Below are 7,845 nucleotides of genomic sequence, written 5' to 3'. Positions count from 1 at the left end.
ATCACATGCAACTAAATTATTTGCTCCCACTGCAGCAGGACACCTGGAAGTGTGACACTAAGGTAGAAACAGAGGTCACAAGGAGAGTTGTAACACCTCCCAGCCCCACCCTCAGTTTTCCTTTCCAGCTTCCCCCCTACCTTTCCACATTTGTAATCTCCACCTTAATCCTGCTGTGAATTTGGTAAACTCCCTCAATATTTTCTGACAGGAAGATACAAGCAATAGAAACGAGTAATTACTCAGGGTCAGGTGAGATGGTGGCAGAGCTCAGTAAAATAAACACACACTTCTGGAGGGTGTTCATCAACTGCTTTCAAAATTTCAACACCTCAGGGAGAGGTTGATGCCCTCGGTGGCTCTGCCCCCCTCACCTGCAGGCTGTTCCCCTCACGAGTGCCACCAACTCACCCCAGCAATCCCAGCAGCTCCTCTAAGACACCTCTCAGGACCTACCCAGCTCCTCCTGATGGCTTTGGAAAGGAGAATGGTAGCACCAGAACATCATTGCATGGATAAGCTCAGATGTAAGAGAGGGGAGAGCCATGGAGGAGATGAAAAGATGCCTTCAATTAAATGCACACTGCACCTGGAGCCAGTTTAGAAGATGCTAACCTGGGTATTTATTTAAATGCCACCTCTCAGGGAGAACACAAACAAAAGGCTCCAAGATTATCCTTGTAGCTGCAACAAAATATAATGCCTTCACTTTTCCTTCTGCACTTCAGGTACAGAACCACACTACTAATTGATCAGCTGCATAAAAATTCTGCACAGCATCTCAGGCAATCTTAAAAATTAACAGTCTGTGCACTGTGATCTTTTTATGTACTGCCACAAACAGATGCAAAAAGTGCACTGACATCACTGACATGATGGAAGCATGCTGCCCACCTTGGCTGGGTATTAATTTTCCAGTCTGCCACCTAAAGACATTCACAGGTGTGAGAAGAAGGTGCTGAGAAAACTCCTTTTGGAAGGAAGAGATGAACAAAACCCTGAGTGGAGAAACTGGGATGCCAACCATGCCCTCACTGCCCTCCCAGCCTGAAATGTGCATCCTAACCCTTCCCTCCAACCTGGAAGATGGAGCAGATCAGACATTTACATCTGTCCCATCCTCCCAGCTGTCTGCACATGAAATCTGTGTGCCCAGACACATCTCAGTGCTGGGAGCCCACGCTTGTGTGGCTGTCTGGGAAGCAGGACTCAAGAGTCTGAAACAGCAGAACCTACATGGCAAGAGGCCAGTGCCATGGTGGTTTCCAGTTCTCCAAACACCCATTTTCTCACCATTCCTGATGCCTCTTTTTTCCTGACATGTGGCAGCCTCACTGAGGTGAGGTGTACCCAGTAAGGGTCAAATCCTTCATCTGGCACAGCCCTGTAGATTCAGGTTAGACTTTGGGAAGGGTTTTGCTTCACTGTGAGGGTGCTGAGCCCCTGGCCCAGGCTGCCCAGAGAAGCTGTGGCTGCTCCATCCCTGGAAGTGCTGGAAGCCCCAGGTTGGATGAGGCTTGGAGCACCCTGGGCTGGTGGGAGGTGGGGGGTTGGAATGAGCTGATCTTGAAGGTGATGACCTTTAAGGTTGGCTCTGCAACCCAAACCATTCTGTGATTTTTGCCATACACAGCCCCATACACAGATTTTTGCACATACCAGGGAGAAAGGCAGAAAAGTAGAGGAGAAAAGGCAAGGACTCACCCCACCTCCTTCCTTCCTAGGTCCTGATGTTCAATCCAAAACTGGCTGTGCTGTGGGCAGTAACGCTGAGCTTGCAAACCATGATTCATTCTTACTGAGGCTGAAACAATCCCTGAAAAAGAAACAAAACTTGAATCTTGAATGCCACCTCCAAAATTTCTCCTGTCCTGCTCTATCACACCTGGCAAGCCTTAGAGCTTTGTCTGAAAAACATCACAACTCTACCCAAAAAGGCTCCCTCAGCACTCCTGTCTTATTTATACCTGTGGCTGCTATTTATACCACACCTCCTCTTTGCCCTGAAGGGTGAGGTTTCAGACACACTCAGTAAAAACTCAAGGCTGTCCATGGCCTCTCTGGGCAAGACAAATTTCCAACGTGCCTCACAGAGCTGTAGAAGGAAGGACCATGAGGAGGGTCCCAGATCAGTTTTCCAGGTTTCTCTATTCCTTCACATGCTCCTTGCTCCATCATTCAACTCCCCCCATCCCAAAAAACCCCATCCACCCTCCTTGCAAGTCCATCACAAGGCAAAAAAAAAAGAAAAATGCTTTATTCAAGTCAGAAAGTTCCTGGAGGTTAACAGCCTCTGAGGCTCCCATGGCCCAGCACAACATTAAAACTCTGCTACTAATAGGTTCTGATCCCCCAAATTAGTCCATATCTCTTTCCCCATTTCCCCCCCACCACCTTCTTCCCAACATTTCAACTTCAAATTCTAAATTGTGCATTTGTCTTACCACACTTCCACGGCCAAACACCTCATTATTGGTGGCTTCTGAACAGGAAGAAATAAAAGCTTACATTTGTGCCTTGGCCAAGCTGAATGCTCTGCAGACAGAAGGCTCTGTGTTCTCTCATTTCCTTGGCAGGACTAACAACCTTGGCCACTTGAGGGGAGGCTACTGTGTTAGCAGGGGAAGGGAAAAAAAGAAAAATAACCAGCAACAAGTAAAAAAAAGGAAAAAAAAATCTGATGTTTTTGCAGTGAGCCAAAGGTTAGAACAAAACCTGGAGATGGGAAAAGGATCAGGATATGTCCAAGTAGAAGGTTGAGATGTTGGGTCCTTGGGATGCCACCTCATCATCAGGAGTTTTCCCACCTCCTTTAGTCCATTTAGAGGACACAGATGGGTGACTGTGCCATAAAATAGACAGATGGATGGTGTTTTCTGTGCATTTCTGTGCATTTTTCTCCTGCATTTCTACACACACTTTTGGTAGATGTGTGCTGAGCCCCACAAGTCCTGTGCTCACCTTATTCACTGCTCAGGCACTGGTCCTTGGTCCAGCACATGCCTGGAAAAAAAAAAAAAAAACCAAACAAACCAGTCCTCCTATGGATTCATGTGGAAACAGCCTCAAGTTGCACCAGGGGAGGTTTAGTTTGGATTTTGGGAACAATTTCTTCACTGAAAGGGTTTTCAGGCCCTGGGCAGTGATGGAGTCCCTGGGAGGATCTCAAAGCCAGGTAGATGTGGCACTGAGGGTTGTGGTTTAGTGGTGGCCTTGGCAGTGCTGGATTAATGATTAGATTGGGTGATCTGAAAGGTCTTTTCCATCTAAAATGGTTCTGTGGTTCTCCTCACAGGCAGTAAATCCAGTGACCCAGATGGGGTTGGACACCTCTGCTGTGTTCTCTGGCCTAATGAGCTGTAGAGATGCTGGAGATGTTTCTGGATACCCCACAGTCCAACCCCGTGCTGTGGCCAAGTGGGCTGGCACCTAAAACTCCTGGATGAGGAAGGCAGAGGCAGAAGAGCTGGCGAGGACACTTTGCTAACAGGTGGAAACTCAATTTTTGTTTAGCACTGCCATCTTCCATGTTACACTGTTGCCTCTCTTCGGGGCAAGCTGCCTGAAAACAGAAGTGAAGTGCTGTTCCTTGGTGATGGGAGTTGTTTCTTGGAGTGCTGTAGCAAATGATTTTACTTTTTTAGGAAAGGTTGAGCTGCTCATGCAAGTTTAGAGTTTATTCCAGAAGGGAACAGAGCTGATGAAGGTGGTTGTGTGTAACACAGGGCAGTGATGTACCCAGGGCAGCAGAGCCATCCTAATCCCTGCTTACCCCATCTCCAAAAATAAATCCATAAAGGTAAATTCACCCTCTAAAAGTGTTCTCTAAAATGGATGTTCATGAAATTGGCTCTTCCTCTGAGCATAAACATCCTTCAGCTGTTTTCCTGAAGCCCTGAAAGCTGGATGGGTTCTGTGGGTGAGCACCCAGCTCAGCTCTGCATCAGCCCCCAGGGTCACTGCAGTTTGGCTCTCACCTCCTTCAGGCCCCATCAAATGAACTCAACTGCAGCACTAACAACAATTTTGCTGAATATGCAGCAGCCTCCTCCTCGTGCTGTGGTGGGGGGAGAGGGGAGGAAAAAGCTATTTTATTTCAAATTCAAGTTTCAAATACCTCTTTCTCGTGTGTGTTGGACGTGCCTACCCCTCCCTGAACCAGGAGGTATAAATCTTGGAGCTTTCCTGACCCTGTGATCTTCAGGACTGGAGTTCATTAACCACAAGTTTCATTAATGTGGATTAACCAAGGACTTTCCCATCACTGCTGCTGTCTCCAATCAAAGAATCATTTATGGAAAACAAGGGCAGAGGGAACAACATGCTTTGGCAGCTCCAAGATTCTGCACCCAAAGCTTTATACCCTGTCTTATATTTTTATGTTAAAGTATCAGGAGATATTACCATATTTTTCATTATTATTTGTGGCACTAAATACTGCTGCACGCAGTGCCAGATGGCTAATATTCAGAATAAAAATAATGCAAGGCCAATCTTAGAAAGCCTCAAATGAGAATGTAACAGCATGTATTCATCCTGCTCCCCTAATGCACACAGTTAAAGTATTAGCAGATTTAAAATCTGGTTTTCCAATTTAGAAGAATAGCATATTATAGAATTACATGCATGCATACATACACATATTTAAATACCTATGTAAAACATTTTTAATTTCTCTCCGTTTTATTTGTGTTTTCAAGGGTCTTAACACGAGGTTCTTTCACTCTTCAGAAGGTTATTTTGACCAGTAAAGAAACCTAAATTGTTTCAAAATGCATTAGGAACATGAGCAAAAAGCTTTTTCCAGAAACTGTTATTGGTACAATTTTTTTTTTTTTTAATATATAAACAGCTTGAGTCCTAAACTTAACCAGATGGAAACGTGCCTACAAAGAGTTGGAGCTAATTCAGAGGAGACTGACAGCCAACAGATGAGCCAATTTAGCCCATCCTATGCCAAAAATGGTCAATCATGTTATCTTATGTGTGACTTGACTCTGGCAGATGCCAACTCCATCCAAACAACTTCTAGCATCTTTTGGGAAGACAGGAATACACACACTTAAAAAAAAAATAAATTATAATCGAGCTTAATTTTTCTGGAAACCTTCCACTTAGTTTCAGCATCTTCACAAAAGGTTTTTATTAATTTATTTTAAGGATAAATCTTTTTTTTTTATAGCCCCCTAATGGAATAAATGCTTTCCAATCCAACAAAGACTGATTAAAAAAAAAAATACTAAATTGCAGTTCAGTGTCAGTCCCCCATTTATTTAAAAATTAATAAAAGGAAAGCTTTACACCTGTGCAAAGCAATTTAGCTTCTTGCTTCAGGCAAAACGTTTACTTTCAAAAGCACAAAGAAACACAACAGTAAGTACAGATTAAATGTACTTCCTGCAGCCCTCATCATCTTCCCCAAAATTAAGACTAAAGTTAAAATTAAAGGATATTTTTTTTTTATGGTCAGTGATTACATCCAAGGTCCTTTTCCAAAATTTGTAATTCATAACCTCTCAGTGAGTTTTAATTTATTTTTTTTTCCCCAGAAGACACTGACAGATATTTGTTCATCTGCCACAGACTGCAGCAGGGAAGGATCTCATCTCCTCTCACTGTAACCAATACACACCCCTGGAAGGGGATGGAGCACTGGGATGCTGACTGCTTTTTTCCTTCTTGGAAAAGAAAATTATTTTCCTTCTTCCCCCTCATTTGAATAAGAAGAGTCAAAAAGGGGAACACCACTTACTCAGTTATTTATTAGTCCACCCTAGAAACACAGGACTATTGGATTCATTCTCCAAAGCATCACACACCCTGTATTTAAGCCCTGGAGCTGCTGTCACCTTGGTCTCTGTTTAAATTCCAGTTGGAATTTAGGTGGTTGCTAAAGCTCCAGGAGCTCCCTGCTGGGGAGATTTTCTGTCTGCTCAACTGGAAGCTGCAGGGACCAGGGGAAACTCTGAGCAGATCACAATCTGTCACAGGACACCTTGAGAAGTCACATTAAAAAAAGATCTCAAGAAAGTCTTGAAAAAGACTTGAAAAAGTCAAGGAAAAAAAAAAATTAAAGAAAAAAAAAAATCTTTAAAACATCTTCATATGTTTTAATTTGAAGGAATAATGCAAATTAATTTGAGGGAATAATGCAAATTGCTCTTCCAAAGAAGAGGGCAGGAGTCCTGGGGTTTGGGGCTGTGAGGGACTTGCTGCTGGCACTGAGGGATCTTGTGTGTTCAACCTTCTCCTCTCAGGATGACACGAGAGCCCCTCTGGCTTTGCCTCTCTCCTCACACTCTCCATTTCATTTGAAATTGTCCCTGAGCTGCTTGGAACCACAAAGCCATCAGCCTGGGCTCCTGTCCCATGCAGCCAGCACTGGGCACACAGCACAAGGCACTCAGCAGCAAGGACTTGGTGAGGTTCCTCTCCCCTTCCCTGCAAAGTTCATAGGCTAACGAGTTTCACTTCATTATCTCCTGCAGTCAGAGGGAAGTAATTTGTTGAGTAAATTCTGGTTTTTTAATCTGGCTCAAGCATTAAGAATGTGTCATGGTCATTTACAGAGAAATTCACCTGAAGGACAGCACGGATCCTCCAGGCAGAATTTTGGCTCCCACTTTGGAACACGACGGCTCCGTTTCCACCAAAAAAAAAAAAAACAAACACCCCACCTCTTGCTGCAGCCACCAGGAATAAAACCAAGCCTGTTTAACAGATGTCACAAATGGCTTCCAGATTGTCACAGCTTTCCAACATTTTCCAGCTGATGGTTATTACAAGATCCCTGTAAGTCACCAGGAAGCAAGGCAGCCCCTCCCTCTGCTCATCATGACGTGAGCTGTCAGGCTGGGGACTCAGAGTTGTCAAGAAGCTACAGTTTGCAGATTTAGTAAAAGAGCTTAACATTCCTTTGAGCAAAGGACTTAAAAGATGTATTCGGGGGAATTTAAGGTCTGTGAAAGTCTGTATGGTCTTCTGTTGGAAGTGGAGCTTCACAGGATGGCTCCAGTGTCAGGAAAGCAGCTTTGGTCTAAATCAGAAACTGCCATTAGACATGAGCTTATATTCCCACTGAGTGCATTTCCACAGAGACTTTAATATCCAAGCCTAAAAACATTGCCATTTGTCAGATTTGCTTTTCTAGGCACCTATTAAAATCACTTGGGCATTCATTTGCTAGAACCTGACTACTTTCCAATAGACAAAATAACAGCTAGGAAGCTTTGAACCTTAAATTAAAAGTCCACAAAATAATCAACAGAAAACACACTTTTTTTTTTTTTTTTTTTTGTCAGCTTCTGGAGCTGATGATACATGGACAAGTAACTTCCTCTATTTCCCTTCTGTTTTCACAAGTATTATTTGCATTTGAGTTGCTGTCAGTGACTGATACTAATTATATTAGGCAATCTTTTCAATAGTGCAGCCCACCTTGTGTCCTGTACAAAATACTCTGTGACTTGAGCATTTCACACCAGATGAAAGTTCCAGCCACAGATTTTTCTGGGGGCACAGCTCAAGCAGCAGCCACTGCTTTTAAAAATCCCAAGCTCAGGTTCTGCACGCTGCCAGCAGCACAGGGAACCTCCTGTTTAGTGACAGCTCCATCTCTCCCACCCCGAGACCCAGGAGGTGAAGTTTAAGCTGTGGAGTTGTACATTTGGTGAAGGACAGCTCTGATTTTGGTGAAGGAAGGTTTCTGTGGTCAGCTGGAGGTTTTATAACATCAAAAATTCCAGGGGAGAGAGAAGAAAGTGGGAGAGAACTCAATTGCCTCCAGTCCTGGCAGGGATATAGCACCCAAACCCACATGTTCAGTACTTGCCAGTACTTCCACAC

The sequence above is a fragment of the Heliangelus exortis genome, chromosome 14 (genome assembly GCF_036169615.1).
Source record: "Heliangelus exortis chromosome 14, bHelExo1.hap1, whole genome shotgun sequence".
NCBI classification, from domain to species: domain Eukaryota; kingdom Metazoa; phylum Chordata; class Aves; order Apodiformes; family Trochilidae; genus Heliangelus; species Heliangelus exortis.
This window is presented reverse-complemented; position numbering follows the sequence as displayed.